Source organism: Rattus norvegicus, chromosome 13, assembly GCF_036323735.1.
Source record: "Rattus norvegicus strain BN/NHsdMcwi chromosome 13, GRCr8, whole genome shotgun sequence".
NCBI classification, from domain to species: domain Eukaryota; kingdom Metazoa; phylum Chordata; class Mammalia; order Rodentia; family Muridae; genus Rattus; species Rattus norvegicus.
Window position 1 is genome coordinate 81,538,398 of NC_086031.1, and position 21,074 is coordinate 81,559,471.

The following is a 21,074-nucleotide window of genomic DNA, read 5'->3' on the forward strand; positions in this document are numbered from 1 at the left end:
GAGTGCCTGCCGCATGCTGGGACCTGGGCTAAGTACCCTTCGTTTAATCACTTTGGCGAGCCTATGAGGTGTGAACTGCAGTTGTATCTATTACAGATGAAAAGGCTGAAAGTCAGGTGTGGCCAATCGGCATTGGACTCAGGAATAAAACCCATATCATTTCAAATATTGAGCCCAAGCTCTCACCCACAGATTCTGGTGTTTCTATTACTCCTTCTGTCAGTTTGTGTAGACTCGTGAGGAACGTTTCTAACTGAGCAGGTTAGTAGAGGATGAATATCCAGGCTATTTATGATAATCAATCCCAATATCAAAATACCTTCCTTCCCTATATGGAGGTTCTGGGACCAATAGTATCACGGCATTGATGACCAGCATTTGGATAATGTAGAACATACTTTATTTCAGCTAAGGAAAACTGGAAGGAAGAATCAAGATGCTGGGAAATAGAGTGGCCAAAACTATTGCCCTGGAGACAGACAGGCCTTTCTTTGCATCCTGTATCTCCAACTGACAGGCTTAGAAAACCCCATCGTCAACAATTTCCTCATCAAAACCTACAGATAATGATACTCTTGTGTCATATTATTCTTACAAAGATTTTTATGACATGGCCTTTGTACTCTTAAATTCCGTGATTATCTATACAAGATCTGTACAGAACTGGGCCTATCAATATCCTAGCTCATGGAGTGGGGGATGGGTTCAAGATACCCTGAGAATTTTTATACAGGTAATGATTAGTAATGAGAGGTGTTTTCTTCTGTGTTTTAGAAACTGGTGAGGTATTCATGCTTCTGTAAAAATCCTCCACCGTGTAAGCAACTCCAGTGAGACTCACTGGGTCATGCAAAAAAAGAAAAAAATGAAAATTAAATGGAGACTAACTGGGAAGAGTAAAGGGATCAGCTGAAGTGGGAAGGCAAGATAGGGTAAAAGGAGAGAGCATGATTAAAATAGATTATATATATAGATACACACACACACACACACACACACACACACACATATATATATATATATGTAATTGTTGTGATGAAATCCACTGCCATGTATAGCTAAAAATATTCAGTAAATGGAGTTGCAGACACATACTTTATATTTTAACATTTTTTTTCACTCTGACTCTGTTCCTGATGCAGGTCTTTATGAGACACCGCATCTTAGTCTGACTGACAGACTTTCCACCTTGCTGAGTAAGTGAATAAGCCCCTTCTGCCTGACTCATTACCATGTGCCACACAGCCCACACCCTTCACTCGGCCAGGTCACTACTCTGTTGATTTGATTGTAGGTCTCCGTGGAAACCCGCTGCCCGTGAAAATCTTTGGTCACTTCAATTGGATACCTGCCAAGCTTTATCAGGAACGCACTCCTGGATCACCAGTAAGTTCATTTCTGACAAAGCAGGCTTTCTTTTCTATTGACTCGAAGGGGGTTGTGCTTTCTAAGTGTGCCCTGTGTCAGCAGAGCTCCCCTTGGAAAAGCAACAGATCAGACTAGAGCAATGGACCACATTTTACAAACTCAAGATTATTTTTCTTTGATCATTTCTCTCGTTTTTACTTCTTCTTCTGTTTTTTCCCAGGAGGATCCAGACAGGACATCAGCTGCCTGGTCTTCCTCACCTGGCCTGACTTTTACTCCCCTGGATGGCTGGGAGAGGGCTGTGCTCGTCATGAAGCGCTGGACTGCACGATTCACACACAAAGATGCTTCCGAAGCCTCATCTGTGGTCGATTTTCACCCTAGCATTTCCAGCTCTGTATCACCCTGGGCTCTGTCCTTTCTATAGTCTTCTAGCCACACAGCGAGATGTTTGGCTCTTGACTCTGGTCCTACATGGAAACATGAGTAAGTACCAGAAAAGAAGCTGTAAATTCTGCACAAAGACAGTGTGTTATTCTGCGGAGTACCTCCATTACTCAGCAATCTGCCAGTGTCGGTGACGAGTGACCTACAAAGATTGCATTTTCCATTTAGCCTGCTGGTACCAAAAGAGTCACCAAATAAGAAACTGACAGGCATGTGGAAGAGGAGACCAAGAGGGATCTGAGTACAGGCTGGTCACTGGATCTGTAGAATCAAAAGCCAGGAGGGCAGAGCAACTGGGACGTTGTTCTCAATGCTAGAGAGAGGCCTTGCATCCATGTAAACCATCAAAATGGTTTCCTATGACTCTCAGTAGCATTGGGTGGAGTCTCTGAAACCTTTACTTATGACTTTTGTTTGTTTGTTTGTTTGTTTGTTTGTTTGTTTGTTTGAGCTGATCTAATGCCCATCCCATCTTGGAAACACTAATCTACTCTAAGTCACTTGCGTTATAAGAAACTGAAGCTGAGCACGAAATGGTTGTGACTTAGAGTGACTTACAGCAGAAGTAGCTGGGGTTTTGGGGGCTTGGGGGGGTGTTCACCAGAAAAATACCCCATCGTCAAGGCATTAGCACAAATATTGTCTCACATCACTAGAAAAGAATGCTCATATCAAGAATAAATAGGGAAACCGATGACTCAGAGAAGACAGCCACCCTGACCCCAGTGCCAGGCTCGAGGTACCGAGGCAAAGAGGAGCAACTTGTCAATTTGCAAAGGAAGATGTTACTCCTGCCATTACCTTCAAACGTCCCCTGGTGCCAACGGGCAGACTGTTGCTGCTTGCTCTCCAAACATCTCTCCCTCCTACATTCATACTTGGTACAAATGGCAGAAACCCTCCATTTGTTGCCATGGTACCCCTAACAATAAGCTGTTTTGAAGTGTTAGCTATTCTGAAATGGCAGGCTCTGTTTCAAGAAACGAGAGTGCCTCAGGGGTCAGTGAAAATTGCTGACCTTCTCTGCATCCTGGTAATCATGAATCAGCTGGGCCACTCTACCAGGGATTTATCCCAAGAGCACAGATCCTGGGTTACACCAACCGACCCCAATCTGAGGGCTGTGTGTGTGTGAAGACAGCTCATTTCTACTGGGTGCTCCGTTAAAAGGCCTCAGTCACTCAGTGAACAGCCAGGCCACGGGGCTATATATGCCTACCCTTCAGTGGAAGGCCGAAGTACATGGATCTGAATTGTGGGAGGAGTGTTGTTCCGATGGATACAGTGTGTTCTCTGTCCCTTCATTTTTGCTTAGCTGCATTTTCCTCATCACAAAAATATAAAGATGAATTGACTGAAAGCTTATCTATGAAGAGTGCTTACATTGACACCTATGTTTTAAGCACAGCCCACAAGCAGCCATGGTTTATTCAAGGCCTTGTCCTTTGTCTGTGGGATGTACACTCGACTCCCTCTCAGCATTGCTGAAGGTCCTAGAAGAGTCACAGTTCACTCATCTCTCTAACTACAAGTGCCTGGCTCATATTTAAGCACTCATTAATGTCCGTCAAGTATTCAAAACTAAAAAACAGAAACCACAAAACAAAGCAAAAAATAAACCATTATACAACAGAATTAGACAGACCCCAAGTCTAGACACCTCAGCGGACTTCTATAAAGTTAGAATAGGCATCATGGAGCTTCACAGAAAACTTTACACTTTTAGTACTGAATCTATTTTATGTATGTGTCCACTTTACAGAATTTATCAAATTAAAACCTTAAAGTATTCAAAACTTTAAAAACAAAGAAAATTACGTGTATATGCACACGCTACATGTGTGTTTGAGTGACATGGATATAGGCCTGGCTTAGCGAGAAAATGGTAAGAACATCAAGGAAGAGAAGGGTGAAAGCTATCTTACAAGATATCCCTGTTTCGCAGTATGGTGGCATGTGCCCCAGGAGTTCACTTTGGTCCACATCCCTAAGTCCTGCAATGTGGGATTCATCCAGCTGAGAAAGAGGGCCAGAATCCTTTGAACACAGGTCCCCAGGGTGTTCCTCTATGCACTAAGAACTTACTGGTAGATTAAGACAGAGGGGTGAAAAATACCTAACCCTTGAGAGCTTTACGCTTATGTGATATACAGCATTTCCTCACGGTTGTAACTCGCACATACTAAACATTTTGGCGTGAAACCAAACACGCTGGATGCAAACACACGGGAAGACACAAAATGACCTGCTGTGGTGCCAAAATCTGTGTAGCAAGCGCCAAGTGCATCGGAAAGACTCCAGAGAGAGATGAGACTTAAGTCGAAACATGGTCTTTTAAGGAAAAGTAGACTTTTTTGTTTTTTTTTTTTTTTTTTTTTTGATGGAAATCTGGGAGAGATTTCAAAACAACTCAGGTCCTAAAGTCCATCATGTACTGAAATCCTAGCAGTTTCTGAGCGGTCTGTTAGCTGGTGAGGAACGGGCGAGATGACCAGCTGCCATTCCTGTCTCCACTTAAGGAGAGGACTCTGCTATAGGACCTGAATGTACGCCCTTTAATCCCAGTGTTGTGAACACTCACCATGCCCAGGCTGCTCCCAGGCTGCCATGTTCAATATCAACCAACATTTTAGAGCTATAGATATAAATAAAGCCACACTTGTTCTAACAGATAAGGGATAGGTCACAGAGGGGAAGAAGAAACACCAAATACCAGGGGAAGCAACCTCTGTGCACTTGACTTGCTTGCCTTCCCAGCTCTACTCTAAGGCATTCTTCACTGGGAATGAAAAGGAATTCTTTTAAAGTTAGTGTCAGATAAAGGGAAGCACAAACCTGAAAAGAATAGGGAAAGGCTTCATAAATAAACACCTGACACCAAGGGGTTAAAGCAACCTTCTGTACTTTGGGGAGAAAAAAAAATCAAAGGAAGCGAGTTAAGAATCTGCTGTGTCAGTAAAAGCTTAGAGAGAGGAAGAGAAAGAGAAGGGGGAGGGGGAACCACGGGAGATTAGGAAAATAATGACCTTTTTCTTATACACCTGCCCCAGGGTAAAAGAAAAGACTGGGGCAGATAAAGCCCACTGGCAAATGGAAGGCACATTAGCTAACCGATTAGCAGAAAATGATCTACGTGCTGAGCCTTACTCACAGAGAAAGAGAAGGATGAGAAGCCAGGGACAATTAGGAGCTACAGAGACGACTCGGATCAGAAAGCCGTAGGGGAGCAAGTGCCAGAAGCAGGGGAGGGCTCTGGCAGCTGGAATGCAGCAAATTAGCAGGGCCCCTGCTTCCTAGAGCCTAGGGAGTTGGTAATAAACCTGGTCTTGCCAAGGCTGTCTTGTCAGATGGAGCCACAATGTGGGGTTTCCGGAGGAGGGGGACTGCAAAAGTGTGTTTCCAAATTTCTCCAGAGGCCCCGGGAAACTGTGGATGGTGCCAAACAGTGAGACCATCCAAGCGCATCTGTGTAAACGCATGGTGCAAAGAAATAATATGTGAGCACACACTGTCGACGAGGAAGACAGGCTTGCCCATTGCGTAGGGCAAAGTACACTGCCCTTAAAATCCATGTCTCCACGCACTGAGGCTATTTCCATTGGCAAATCAATCTTGCTCCAGAAGTCGCACAGAGCAAGTACTGCTGTGTGTCCCTAACGCCACTGTCGAAAACATTTACCTTTAATAATCAAGGGCCACATGCCACCTGCTTTCATCTCAATCGCCTCTCAGAACAACCTTAGGCTTATTCTCATTTTAAAGTTCAAAGACTGTGAATGATCTTTAAACTGCCACCACTTACCTATGGACGGCAGAGGAGGAAGGTCTGCCCGGATCAGTCTGCCTTTGAATAAACTTCAGTCTTAGCATTCGTTCACAGTAGGAACCAAAAACTGTCCCTTTACCTCCCATAGCATAACTCACATTCCTGATGTGGGGTTGAGTGGAATGCCACTGTGAGTCACCTAATGCCACACGGGCTGCCCCTCTGTTACAAAGAACAGAAGCTTAGAATTTTCAGGCTGAGTTTAAATCTTTCTACAGCCGAGATGCTTTGACAATCCATCTGGACCTCAGCTTCCTCGAGTACGAACAAGGAAATCATACACGGCACACATGATTCTTGTAAACTTCAATAAGCCAGCTCCATAGACAGCTAGCAACGTTACAAGTTTAGGACTTTGTCATAGTTGTAAACTAATCTCACTATAGCTACATGCACTGGAAAGATAGCCCAGTGGCCACTGCACAAGCATAAGACCTGAGTTCAGATTCCTAGCACCCCACTGGTATGAAGCTGGGGGTAGTAAATGTACATTTGTAACCTCAGCACTGGGAGGCAGAGACGTGGGGATCCTGGGGTTTCGGCGACCAGCTAGACTAGCAGAAACACTCAGATCCAGGTTTAGCCAAAGACTCTCATCAGAAACTAAGGTGGACACAAAGTTGACATGAGTGGGGGCAAGGCTTATGGAGGTGAGGGTGGATCTGGGACGATGAAGAGAGGGGATTGCAGGCGGGCATGCTCAAAATACATTGCATGAAATTCTCAGCGAAGTTGTTAATTTTTCATAAGGTTAAAGTGCAGAGCAACTGAGGGTTGACCTCTGGCCTCTGCATGTATGCTTCTGAGTGCATGCACACATACACGAGAGCACAAACTTCCAATCCCAAATGGTCAGCCTCAAAACCAAGAGGAAGCTGTTCTCGATGAAGGGAAGTGTCACACGCTCACTTATCACTTTCAATAAAGAGGCTGCGTTCATGTACTAGAAACACTTGGCAGAATCTGTGCCTCTTTGTTTTAAGACAATGTGTATTTCTATTTGTAGACTCAGAAATTCTTTATTCACTTCGCCATCCACTTCAAGGGTGCAGACTAAATTAAGTGTCAGTATTTCATTGGGTCAGAACCATTCCTCCCTGAATCCATTCTTATGCAGTTCATTCACATAGGTGAGGAACACCAGAGGTGCTGGATGACTCAGTTGGATCAAAGACTGATAAGAACATAATGTAAAAAAAACACCAGGGAAATGGAATAATGAAGAAACTGTCGTATCCTGCTCTGAAGAAAGGGAATCCCAGCCAGCTCTTATGAAACACTGTTAAAGGGTTTTCTAAGTTTTAAATTTGGAGTGTTATGGTTTCCATATGCTTGGCCCAGGGTGTAGCACTATTAGAAGGTGTGGCCCTATTGGAGTAGGCGTGTCACTGTGGGCATGGGCTTTAAGACCCTCATCCTAGCTGCCTGGAAGCCAGTATTCTGCTAGCAGCCTTCAGATGAAGATGTAGAACTCTCGGCTCCTTCTGCACCATGTTTGACTGGATGCTGACATGCTCCTGCCTTGATGATAATGGACAGAACCTCTGAACCTGTAAGCCAGCCCCAATTAAATGTTGTCCTTATAAGAGTTGCCTTGGTCTCGGTGTCTGTTCACAGCAGTCAAACCCTAACTAAGACAGAGCGTTTAGTGTTCATCATACTCAAAACTACCCTATGAATGAAGTGGCAAATTAACCTCATTGTACAGCTAAGGAGATTGGAACATCCCTAGGCAAGTAACTTCCCAGTCCCCACAATCAATGGGTAAAAGCGTTATCTTCATCCAGCCCTATTCTGAGCCTGAGCTTCTAACCTTATAAATAGTCAAAGCTTTTCCTGTCCTCTCTGAGACTTGGATCCCATGGGTGTTCATTGTAAAGGCACTCCACTAAGATTTTAACTACCTCTTACAATGAGGTCTTTTCATTAGCAACAGTGGTGTTCACACCTGTGTGGCCTAACACTGCCTACAAGTCATGTGATATGGCTCTATTCTTGACCTTTAAAGCATAGGTAGGCACAGACACTATCCGTATCTACTGCAGAGTCTGAAAGGCGTGGTGCCTTGTTCAGCTCATCAATGTCACACACAAAGAGCATTCAAAGCCAGTACTTGGGATTCTAGCCCTGGAATCTGCTGGGAGTTTTACAGGCCCTACGAGCTCGAACTTCACAGAACTCCCTGGACAGCAAGACTGATAATCATTGTGCATTTCTTCTGCCAAGTGCTATGTAAAACATTTTATTGATCTTGCTCGAGCCATTCATACCCCCCAGAATGTGAGTTGTTTGGTTACATGCATTTTAGAGAGGAAGATTTTGAAGGTTGGATAAATTAAGTAGCTCACCCCAGGCCATACGGCTGCACACTGACCTGAGAACCATCTACTCCAAGCTGGGTCTGATATGCGAACATCCACTTATTGGATTACAAAATCAATGTAGTGAGAGCATATTGCTTAATGTTGAAGAACATTGATTTTTGTGAGATATATGTGACCATGAACCACTATATAAACGAAAGTTCATAAATTAAAGATCTCACAAGAACCCCAGCAGCTGAGAAGAGTACTTGGGGCTTTAGAACCGACGCGAAACTGGACTTCACAAAACACGAGTGCATCCTACAGGGCAGAACCAGAGTCCGGAAGGAGTCTTCATTGGTACTCTTTGATACAAAGCCTCGATAAATCAAGGAGGGCGAGCCGGATGAGGAATCATACAAGCAAGCTGTTTGCAAGAGGCAATCTGTCAGAATGGCAGGAGGAAGGGGAGACTCTCTATATTTGGAGTGCACTGCTGCTCAGTCTGGTTTGGCTGAGGAGAATGATGGAAGGCTGGAGGAACACGCTCTGCAGACAGCATCCTGTCATAAGAAGGATCTCCTCACGCTTGGACAAATCTCAGCACCCCCCTCCCCACCACCCATACGCAGATCTCTGGAATGTTGCTCACCCGGAAGGGACAGACTATTTCACAACGAGAATCAAGTTTAAGGAATCCGTGGATACAAACCCAAAAGAAATGGAAAGGGCAACTGCTTGAGAGAACACGCACAAGAAAACGGTTGGAAGTTTTGAACAACTATTACAATTTTAAAAACCAAAATCATCACCGTTAGCAAATTCTTGAATTTGCAAAATCTCAGAAGAGATTTAAAGGCTCAGAGGAGACGGAACGATATGGCAAGGTGATGGAAATTCAAAGGTAAGGTAGTTAAAAAAAAAAAAAAAACCACTGTAATCACAAGTTGAAAAAAAATTAAAAGCACCAGGAGAGCAAAGAAATCTTATTGAAAACGTAGCAAAGAACAGGAGTATCAGGACAAAGGAAAGGTAAATGAAAGGAAATGAAAAAATGTAAAATCATAAAATCAGAGTGAACAAGTAACTTCCAGGACCAACCCAGCAGAAGAAAGGACACAGAACACTTGCACTTCACTCCCTAATGGTGACCCAAACAAAGGAAAAATAATGGCACTTCAACTCTTGTGATGGTCTGTATATGCTTGGCCCAGGGAGTGGCACTGCTAGGAGGTGTGGCCTTGTTGGAGTAGGAGTGTCACTATACATGAGGGTCTTAAGACCCACATCTCCTGGCTGCCTGGAAGTCAGACTTCTCCTAGAGGTCTTCAGAGAAAGATGTAGAACTCTCAGCTCCTCCTGCACCATGCCTGCCTGGACGCTGCCATGTTCCTGCCTTGATGATAATGGACTGAACCTTGAAATCTATAAGCCACCCCCCCTCCCCAATTAAATGTTGTCCTTGTAAGAGTTGCCTTGGTCAGGGTGTCTGCTCACAACAGTAAAGAGACACATGGTGAGTCTCTCTCTCTCTCTCTCTCTCTCTCTCTCTCTCTCTCTCTCTCTCTCAGCCCTTGCAGATCCTGATCCCAGTTAGGGAAGCTGCTTGCTGTTTCCACACTGCTGTACCCACATACAGAGAAGAGTCAAGCCAATGCACACCATTCTCCAACAGCTACTTCCCAAATCCTACCCTCCAATATGAGGCTCAGCCTCCTAGAGCCCCACACGATATCCAAGCAGCCCAAATCATCCCACCACCCTGTAAGCATCCACACAATTGCACTGATGTCCAGTCAGCAGCCAAGTGACCCGACATAAATATTGTCAGCCTTGGGAAGCAGCCAGGCAATCAGCCTTGACAGCCTTAGGCCAAAGAAGCTCCCAGAGGCTCTCGGAAACAGAAGAATCCATGCTCGTCCACATACAGACTTGTGAAATATCCCTGCCTTTTCAGAATGGCTTGATTCACTCAGACACTTAGGAAGTCTGTCCTCTAAGGCCCTAGGAAGCAATGGGACTGGGAATGCCTTGCCACGATCATATGACTCCATCACAATGACCTTTACTGGACATATACAAATTTATGGCTCATCTACCCCCACAACAAGGAATACTGTACTCAGAGCTGCTCTACAAGCGAGCAATATAATCCCATAATTCCTAGACCCTAGACCACTGCGACACTCACCGATGCTGCCAATGTTGACTACAGCTAAAGAAACTGCATGGACATCAAGGCCCACTTGAACCAAATCCAAGGAATATATCAAACGATACCCTGGGGCACAAGCAAACAGAGAGGCTTTTGCTATTAAGGTCAAATTGGTCTAGGCAACCTCAGATGTCCATACAAATGCTGACACAGGGACCCAAATAAAAATAGTAAGATAGCATGATGCTTGCAAAGAAACGTACAAGGAGCTGATTTTTGAAAAGGAAATTAACAAAATACCTAATTCAGAAGGACAGCTTCAAGGAAAAAGATTCAAAAGCAGAGTCGGTTCAACAAAACTAGTTAGAAAATGCATAGTGTGAGTGAGAAATTCAACAAGATACGATTTACAAGAGAGAATCAAGAAAACATCCCAGAGCTAAAGAACTCAGAAAGTTAGATGAAAAGTATGGCTAAAAGCTGCAGCAGCTGCTGCAATAAACAATAAAATGTAATAACTAATAAAGAATGAGAAACTATAAAAGCAGACAAGGTCACTATAACATGATAAATGGGAGAATAATAAAGGATCAACAAGAAGAAATAACACTTGTAAATACTACACGTCAGATGCTGCACTGGCCAAATATAGAACATAAATATTAGACCTCAAGGAGAAGCACATAGAAAAATAATTGAGGACCTCATGGTCTGCTTCTGTCAATGGATGGATCATTGAGTAGATGGATCATTGAGATGGAAATGTCAGTGCTGTACAGGTCTTTCCATCTCAACCAATGTAATAAAATCAAATCTTACACACAATGCTCACAGACCAGACCAACCTAATCCAGACAATCCCTCACCAAAACTTCATCCCTATGATTGTAGACTGACAAGCTGACAATTGGAACTAAAGCAACATATAAGCTGTTCTACTGTTATCAACTACATAATAGAATGGTATAACATTGGGAATACATTATGTTGGCAATGATGTAGCTAGACACATTCCCCTCACATAGCTGATGGTCACATAATCTATTAAAACTCTGTCTCTCTGTCTCTGTCTGTTTCTCTCTCTCTCTCCCACTCCCCCTGCCAGAGTGTGGGTGTGTATGTGTACATGTGTGGGTGTGTCTGTGTGTACAAATACATCTTAGCAAATGTAATTTTAGGATTTTACATATATGAGCAGTACACACGTGAAGAGCATGCCTGTTGTAAGTCTTTGCCTGAAGCCTTGTTTGTAGATGCATTCTATTAGAAGTGAAGTGTCAGTAGGGAACTTAACAAACTGAGGTTAGTATAATCGAACAGTATGTAGCTATTAAGACATAACGGGCCAGCTGAATATGAATTGACATGGTCTAATCACCAAGGACACTCTGTATCGTCAAGTGGAAATGTTCAGACTATAAAAGCCAACATTCATTTTTTTTGAAGGAATAAGAAACACAGACATGTTTGGTGTAGGTCTAGAACGTGACTTGCAGGATGTGTAAGAATCTGCTAGAAGCAACTGCTTTGCAGAAAGGAAGCTACATGGTGAGGCAATCCTGCCATTTACCGTCAGCTTTCCTGAACATTTTTACTTCGAACCATGCTCACATATTATTTACTTAAAAGTAAGATAGTATTTGCATAAAAGCGAAAAATCATATTAGCACTTAATGTAAATTTGAGTTATAAACTGACTCAGTTATTCGACACCCCCCCCCTCGCTCCCTTTCCTACAAAATTCCATCTCCCTGAGTCTTGAAGATTCAAAAACCAGTCGTTCTGAATGGCTTTCGAGTTACGCTGACTGCTCGTGATTGTAACTGTTTAACGTACACCCCTCCAGTTCTAAGTTGGCTAAAATCTCACTGCAGAAGTAAAGGACTTACAGGCACAAGAAGATACAATGGAAGAGCTCAGTCAGCAATTCTGAGGGTCTCAAAGGGGTCACAAACCCTTGCCTTTGCTTATCTGTTTGTTTTGGTTGTTATTTGGGGTTTTCTGTTTTGTTTTGCTTTTTTATTTTGTTTTTGGTTGGTTTGTTTGTTTTTGAGACAGTCTCATCCTGATTCCCTACCCTTACAGAAGAAAACCTGTAATGTACCTTATGAGATGTGTCATAACAATTCTTTGGGGAATTTTTTGGAAACTTTAGGTGAGGTCTGGCTAGAAGAGGAGGATAAGATCATTGGTGCATGTCTTATGGGTAGGTACCTTATCCCTAGCCTGTATTAGTTCCTCTTAGCTTCTTGCCTAGTATGGTGTGAATAGCTTTCTTTCTGCCGATCACTCCTACTGCTATGGTTTTCCTACCAAGTACACAAGGTCAAGAAACCACAAGCTGAACCCTATGAACCCTAGAGCCAAAATAACCCTTTTCACTCCAACTTCCACACAAAGGAACCAGAAGACTCTCTAGATGTTGTGGTACACAGCTGTAATCCCACCGAGACAAGAGAACCACCAGTTTGAGGTCAGTGTGGCCTAACCAGCGAGATAGCATTTTATGTAAGCAGAAAATGAAAATAAATGTCTCTGTCAGGTATTTGGTCATACTAATAAGAAAAGCACTGAATATTGGTATCTCGAGTAAGTTCTTAGACCTTCACAACTAGTTCAGAAGTAGTTTGTTGGAAGAGTTTGAAAGAGTTTGGAGATGAGGGCCAGAGACTGTTGCTAACAGAGTGTACTTAATGATGCAGGTTAGGGTTGGAAAGAGTAGACTGCTAGCAGGAATGTGTACCATAAAGATGCAGCCATGAAGTTTCAGACAGGAACAAGAACTCTGATGAGAGTTAAATTGGAAGCCGTTTACGTTATATGCTGGCCAATCATTTCCCTCCATCTCGTCCTTGCAGGAGGCAGAGTTTAAGGTGATCCTGTCACATGATTTTGACTGACTTCCTTTAGCCAGATTCACAGGGATCATCTGAAGTAAAAAGCAAGAGGGAGGATTTGGAAAACATGCTACATAACCATAAGAGGAGTAAGCTACAAGCTGTGGACAAGAACTGTATGGCTTGATGTCATTAAAAGCAATGCCAGCACTGTGTACCAGGACAATAGAAATATGGTCTCAAGGCATTTCAGGATTAGCCAGACTGCCCACCTCAGGTACTGAACTCTATACATTTTAAAACTCATTGAGAAGAGAGAGCTACTGAAGCACCTTGTTTGTTTGTTTGTTTGTTTGTTTGTTTGTTTAACAAGGGTACCTACAGAAGCGATTTCTTGGACTCAGCTGCCAAAGCATTTAAAGGTCCAGAACCCATGGTCCAAGGAATCATAGCTACTGCTTGAGGTGATAGGGGACCTTAGCGTTATCTGTGCACTGTGATTCTGTGGGTACACAAAGAAGGAGAGTTATGGGATCATGAAGTTCCCACAAAAAGTCTTAAGAAAAAGTCATCTGTGGAGGGCATACATTATGTAGAGGAGTCATGTTCCCTACCAGAAGCTCCTTGAGAGGACAGTTGGTCAGCCTGTAAGGGTAAGGCTTCGGTTGGGAATGCAGACTCAACGATAATACTGACATCAGGAATATGGACTATCTCCTGAGGAAAGGAGCAGGTAATGACTAAACTAGTATAGGAGAGAGGTCATATGGGTGAAGCTGCCCAAGCCCCTTGGAACTCATGGTGTACACCTAGAGTGCTCTATCTGTAAGACGTTGAGCCATAAGATCTACTGATTGTCCTGCTGACATTAGATCTGGCTTTGAGCGGATCCTTCCTGGCTATTCTCTAGTTCTTTCTCTTGAGATGGGAACATTCATTATGCACCATTGAGTCTTAGGAGAACATTCTTTTGAATCTTACAAGTCTTCACAGATAAAGGAGTGCCTTGACTTATAGGTTCTAAACTTCTAATTTTGAACAAATGTTAGAATTGTTAAAACTTTGGGGATGCTCAGAGCAGGACTGAATAAATGTATTTGCATATGAGATGGCCATGAGCCTTTGGTGGCAGGGGAACATTATGTTTGAATATGACATGTCGTTCACAGGGTCATGGGTTTTATTTAGTCTCTAGCTGGTAGCACAAATTTGGAAAGTGTCAGCACCTGTTAAGAGGTGAGGGATCACTGAGGGAAGATCACAGGACACATGTTTTCAAGTAAACCTTGTCCCTTGCCACTGTCCCTATCCACTTCCTGCTCACAGTGTGTGAATGGCTGTCCTTCACCATATTTCTCTCCACTGTGATGTTCTGCTTTAAGTGGCCACCGAACCATCCACTGAACCTTCTGAACCCATGAGCCAAAACAAAAGTTCTTTCTTAAACATTTGCTCACAGAGATCAGGAAACATTAGTGAATCCAGTGTGTCATGCCATCTCTCACCTCTGTTCCTGAAGCCACACTTATGTAGGCTGGAAGGGAAAAAGGATCCCCACACAATGACCACAGCAGTGTCTTTTATCTAGAACAGTAAACATCATTTATTTGGATTTTGCTGGTGCCAAGATGCCCTGACTCCTGAAATTTAATTTACAGTGTGCCTTCAGCTTATTTGGGGCTCCACCGAACAGAAATTACTGTGTGGTAGCAAGAGTCTCCAAGAGGGGGAGCCCAGTCAATCTTAATGACCTAGCGTTAAGACGAGGGCAGAAGTTAAAAGTGATAAAAAGGAGCAGCCTGCTTAGAAATGACTGGAAACATCTCTTATGCTGTCCCCTGCTTCCCTTCCGTCTTTATTAGCACCTAAAGCATTTTTAGTACATAAAATTCAATCTCCAGGAGTGTCAACCATATTGGGTTTTTGTTTTTCTTTAGGGGTCCCCATCAACTCCGATAACAGGGAGCAACATGGCCACAGAACACGCATGGAGAAGAGGGTTGATCTGGGGAGGCTCCAGGGGACAGTTGAAGGGCCATACTCCTCAGCCATCCCCTTCTAATCTCTCAATTAGAACAATGAGGTGAGCTCCAGTAGAGCGGTCTGTATTATATCAACTGGTTTTTCTCTCCTCGGATGCAAGAGAAAATCAAGGTACTAAGTTTATGTTGCAGAAATATAAAACTGTTTCTTCTTCCATTGCAGAAATATAAAAATAAGCAGACCCCTTCTTCCATTGCATAGCGAGCAGCTGAGCACACACTGAGCATTGGTCTACCGAAGAGGAAACTGACCCATGGTACCAGAGAAGTAGAAAGTCTGTACCGCGCTCATCAGGAAGTGCAGTCTAGTTGGTAAGATGTGGTAACCCACATGGAAAGAAATAGAAGATGAGTTTAAAACCATGCATCATCCTAAGCTAGCAGTGGTTACTCACATTCAATATCTGACAGGTATTCTCACATCCTGGTTTTGTTGAAAGGGTCTCTAGTAATGCAGGGCACCAAGAGGCTGCGAAAGGCAGGACTTTCAACAGGGCCTCCGGGGTGTTCTTGATACCTAGGGAGAAAAGAGGAAAGTTGATCTCTGAAAGCCCTCGCATTGTTTCTGAGCGTGCTCAGTATGCTAGCTGACAGATATCCATAGACAAGCTTCAGGGATAGAAAGCTGACTCAAGACCGGCGGGAGAAAGATGGGGAAGAGTTTAGACCTCTCTTTGCTATTTAGATCACTCAAATCTGAGAGCTGAAAGTGAGGAGAACAGAGTTTAATTATTTTTCCCTCTCAGCTACTTCCAGAAATATAACAGAGATGTGACGAGAAAAGGCAGAGTGGAGTGGAGTCTTCATAAAAAAAACTGCCTGTAAATAATGAGACCCAAGCTGGATCCAGGAACCAAAGAGACACAGGAAGTGCATGTCAAGCAAACAAACTATATAACCCAACCATTGGAGGCTGGAATGGCCTTTGCCTGGGGCGAGTTGGATGGGGCCTGTGACACACATTTGTAGAGTGGAGAGCTTTGGGAGGCCTCTCATTGAAGGGCCAGCATGTAGGACAGGAAGGAGGTCCCCGTAGTTAACGATAGCAATTTTAAAAAATCAGAATTGTTAAACATGCGGGCTTTTCTGTTCAGTGGATGGACTATGCATACCTGTTTCTCATACAGAAGGCTGGGAGTGGATAATAGCCTGGTGATCTTCAACCATCTGCACAGCCAGACCTCACTGGAACCACTCGTTCTTATGAAAGCGGTTCCGTGTACTCTGCAAACCAGCTTTATCGGTGTGCTTATTACAAATCTTCCCTCCCTAGGCCCTTATCCTGACCATTTCTCACCACTAGATCCCCTTCTTACAAAAGAGGTCATAGGTGCTTTGCAAAAGAGAGGTACTTTGTAAAGGAGTTTCGACATAGTCGTGCCTTAACCTTTATCGCGATAACTGTGATGAGGAAATCTTTTTCCAGAGTTGTACTGTCTTCAAATATGTAATAACCAAACAAATTCTTTGGAGTCAGACTCCAGAAGTTTGAACCAGCCCAGCTAAGTTTTGCTGAGCCAGATTTCCTTCTTGTCTCTCTCGGTTTGGCTCCCAGTAGGCCTTAGCGTTTGTGGGACCTCCACGCCAGCAGGAGAGCCACCTATCTAGAACTAGCCCTTCCATACCTGGAAATGTCACTGACATGCTGAATTCAGAATGTTCCAGTAATCTGAAGTGACCTAAGTGATCTAAGACCAAGACTTTTCTAGTCAGTCTGAAGGGAGACTTCAGCAACACTCCTCGGTCTAAGTGGTTGAAGAACACCCAACATCACAATTGCGGGGACATGTTAAATGTGTTCCCTCAAAAGGTAAAAAGATAGAAGACCATCCATACCTGTACTGCATGCACGGTGGAGGAAAACTGACACCAACTGCTGCTTGGAGCTTGGAGATTTTGGGGCTCCTGAGTGACAAGGATTCAAGTGTGAGATTGCTAAAGAGGGGGACTGTGGTATTTTCTCATTTTATGATTAGAATAAAGGCCATAAATAATTTCCATTTAAATTTGTGAAAATATAGGAGGCAATCCTATTTCAGATTGTGAGCCTTGATGTTTTTTGCCTTTTAAAAGAAATAGATTAATCAGAAGTGCCCTTCCTGTGTTCAAAGTGAGTCCCCACTGCCCATAGAAAGTTGCAATTTCCACAACCTAAGAGCCCGCGTGTGGAGTCACGGAGCCAGGACTTAACAGTTTCCATGGGTTCAGTACTCTTCAGCAAAGCAGAGTCCCCAACCCAGATGCTGAGGCCTGAGAAGGTAGCCTCAGGGCTTTTGGGATTTTCTGCGGCTCTAAGAAATTAAGAGAACACAAGTTTTCATATTCTGCCATTTAAGTTGCTCCCAGTTAAACATGATGGGAAAATATTACATGGAAAATCACAGAAACAACTTGTAAACGTATTCGTTACTTTTATTATTGCTACGATCAAATACCTGACAAAAGCAAATTACAGGGAGATTAATTTTGCTGTTCGGTTTAAGAGACAACAGTCTGTTTCGGCAGGGAAGGCACGGAGGAGGGAGGGGACGCAGGAGCTGAAGGCAGCCGGTTACATTGTATCCACACTCAGCCAGCAAAAGGTGAACAGTTCATAGGGCCAGGCTATAAAACCACAACGTTCACCTCCAGTGACTCATTTCCTCCAAACCACAAGTTTTATTACATGCCATTCTGAGAAGTATGGTAAAGTTTCTGAATCCACCCTCTAGCCTTCCTGGGAAATGGCTAGGGACTCCGTAATGTATATGCTACCCTCCCGCTCAACAACTGTTTCAGTTACCAAGTCCACTGTTAGAGTTCTGTGCTATTTGCTTTCCATTATCACTTACTTCACTTAGTTACGGCCCCAGCCACACGCTAGTGACATCAGACGGTGCTTCCCCGAAGTAGAAAGGCAGTAAGACATTTGATGAGAGTGCAGGTCTCCATAACTGTTTTCACAGTATGCTGCCATGAGTGTTCTGTGTTACTAGTTATTATTTTAAATGTTCTTTCTCTTCCTATTCTATTGGATCATTTGAAGAAAGTGGGCATTTTTTTTAAAAAAATTTGATTCCAGTAGAGTGCAGCAAAATATCTAAAGGAATAGTCTCAGTATTATTTCTTTGTTCTGTAACCATGGCACTTTAATCATGGCGTGATGTGCAGTGATTCTGTCCTGGTCATGTATACTTGACCATGTAAATATCTCCTGTACTTGGATGCCCATTCATTTCCCGAGATGTGGCAAATTCTCTGCTATAATTTCACTGATTGAAAAGGTTTTAATCCCTTAGTTACGCTTCAAAGACCTCAATTTCCTTTATTGTCACTTGAATATAAATTTCTCAATCTCACCTTAAATTCCAGATATTCCCTTGCTGGAGACACCTTACATTGCATTTTTTATGTAATTTACTAAGGTTTTCATTCCCAATATTTACCAACCCTGGCCCCAGCATCTTTGTGGTTTTTTGCATGTCTCTAATAGATGGAGATCTTCCAAGTTTTGAATTGAATTATTTAACCCATTCATCTATTTTTGAGTCTTCTTTGAGGTCACATGTTATTTTTAATATCAGATTTCTAAGTTCTGTTTTACTCTCTCAACCATTTCAATATTGTTGGATTCAGTAATTAAAGTTTAATGAACTTATTAAAAATAAAATAGTCTTACTATACCTACATTAAAGATTATCACATATAACATATATGATGTATGATATATAATATAACATATATCATGAAAATCAAACATACATACATATATATATATATATATATATATATATATATATATATATATAGAGAGAGAGAGAGAGAGAGAGAGAGAGAGAGAGAGAGATAGGAAAAATCCAGGATATGCCAGAAAGGATTTGGTACTGTCCAAGCTGTCCGATCCCTTCCAGGGCTTTGACACAGCCCTTGGGAAGAAAACTAAACCCACAAACACAGCTGGTTCAATCCAACACATTTGCTTCATGAATGCCCATCTCCATAGCCATATGTGAATTTGTGTTTTATGCATATGTAAATGCATATAATATTAATAGCGTGTATTTTTTATTTTATTTTTTATTTTTATTTTTTATTAACTTGAGTATTTCTTATATACATTTCAAGTGTTATTCCCTTTCCCGGTATCCGGAATAGCGTGTATTTTAAACATCATGATGGAGTTAATTTTTTATTATGATTGGAGAAAATTAAAGCATTTCGGTGGTCTCTAAATGTATTGTGGGACCGAGACGCTGTGTCTACTGTACTTACTTGGCCCAGATAAGGGTCAGGATTAGATTAAAATGTGATGATAGTGTGAAATACATTAAAAATGTGAAAAACCCCCAAGCATCACTGAGGGGACAGAATGGTGGGTTTAAGAGAACTGTAAATGCATCTTTATCACGGTCCCCAAACACAGTCGGTACCTGAAAAGTTCTGGAAAGTTGCCTTCCTAAAGTTTGGAGACTTCGCCCATATTCTATTCAGTCTGATTACAGCCTAATGCAAAGCACTGGGACGACCGCCCTCCAGGAGCCTGTGTTTTGTGATTGCTTTGCAATTGTCTCTCTGCAGCTGCTTTTCTCTACATGTGCGCTGCATCAATTCCAGCTTCCGATTGAATTACCGAGCAGTGACTTCATTTGATTACTCGTAAACTGTCATGTAACGCACATAGTTGCTTTAGCTCCTCTTTCCAGTAATTTCTATATAGTAACCAGAGGACGGTCCTTGCCAGCTAGTTTGGCCAAGCGCCAAACAGCCTGGAGAATTATAAACAACCTCGTATCGATTCATTAGAACATTCCCTCTTAACCTGTGATGGCGACACCTGGCTTGAGTTCTCGCAACAACCAGTCTGGCACTCTCGCTTGCCAGGCAGTTACTAGGGCTTCCTTAGAACAGCAGAGTAAGTCTAGAATGTGAGTCCTCGTCCACGTCCACCAGGTAAGAGAGTGTCCACCATTTGCGATGTTCTTTGCCTTTGTGTCGTAAAGGTGAAGTATTTTTAGGCAATCTGAGTGTCTATATGAAACAGGCTTCTTTCCCCCCCTTCTACAAACTGAAATGGACAAGGTATCTGCTTCTGGGAAGGAAGGGAGGGAAGAAAGGAAGGAAGAAAGGAAGGGAGGGAGGGAGGAAGAGAGGAAGGAAGGAAGGAAGAAAGGAAGGGAGGGAGGGAGGGAGGGAGGAAGGAAGGAAGGAAGGAAGGAAGGAAGGAAGGAAGAATATTTCTCTCATAGATTAGTGACTGTCCCATACAGAAACTGGTGCTTCTGCCCTGTGCGGCTCACTCCAGCTGCGCATGCGCACTGGACTGCTTTCCCTTCTCTGAGGGGCATTTCCTCATTGATTCTCCCGCTTTAAACCAGTTCCCACTCTTACTGCCTACTACATTAGGAGGACTTTATCTAAGAGGGATAACTAATGTCAGTGGAGCACTTACTGGTCCTCAGGCTCTCTCTCAACATTATCTGACTTAATCCTCACACCACTTAGAAGTGGAGGTAATAATCCTCAGATGATAAGGAAATGAGGCTCAGAGAAGAAAGAAGTTGAAAGGATTCCACCACAGAAATGAGGAGAATAAAAGGTATAGGAGACAAAACCTTATCCTGAAAGCTAAGGAAACGTTATTGCAAAAAGGAAACTATTCCTCAGTGAGGAACACCCCCATGTCCCACAAAAAACAAAAAACAAACAAACAAAAAAAAACAGGGAAGGACAGACAGACAGCTGGAGTTTTACATAATACACAAGTTAACATGGGAACTATTTATCTATGAGTCTGATTGGAGTCCTACAGAAGGACGGTGGTGACTGTACCTTGGGACATGCAACCACACAGTGTAGTCCTCCGTGTTTAGGAGATCCTGGGTCACAGAGTAATAGCAGAAGAGTTCTCAATAGTCGAAATTCCCAGGTAGCACATTGATGAGCAAAAATTCAAAACTGTCAGTTTTGTTCAAGACAAATCTCATTAATCCCTGGATAGCTCAGGAGAGCTGACCACCCTCGTGAGCGAGAAGGGAAGCCCATAACACACCCTTCTACATGCTCCTGTTAGCAATGTTTATGTACAACTGGCTGAAGCATCTGAGGAGAGTGGTTGTT

The 21,074-nt window shown here is 43.0% G+C and overlaps 1 long non-coding RNA gene across 2 annotated transcripts in view; it reads right to left on the reverse strand.

The window, feature by feature from the left end:
- The window catches only part of LOC134481528 (uncharacterized), a 58,480-nt gene that overhangs the window by 17,000 nt on the left and 20,406 nt on the right, over positions 1-21,074 (reverse strand). The window contains exons 3-4 of one of the 2 annotated variants that reach the window (XR_010057094.1): positions 15,374-15,495; positions 1,447-1,838 (exon numbers count right to left, since the gene is read on the reverse strand). This is a non-coding gene — a long non-coding RNA (uncharacterized LOC134481528). Of the gene's footprint in view, positions 1-1,446; positions 1,839-15,373; positions 15,496-21,074 lie in introns of those variants that run through there. The other variant, XR_010057093.1, reaches the window with a different exon arrangement.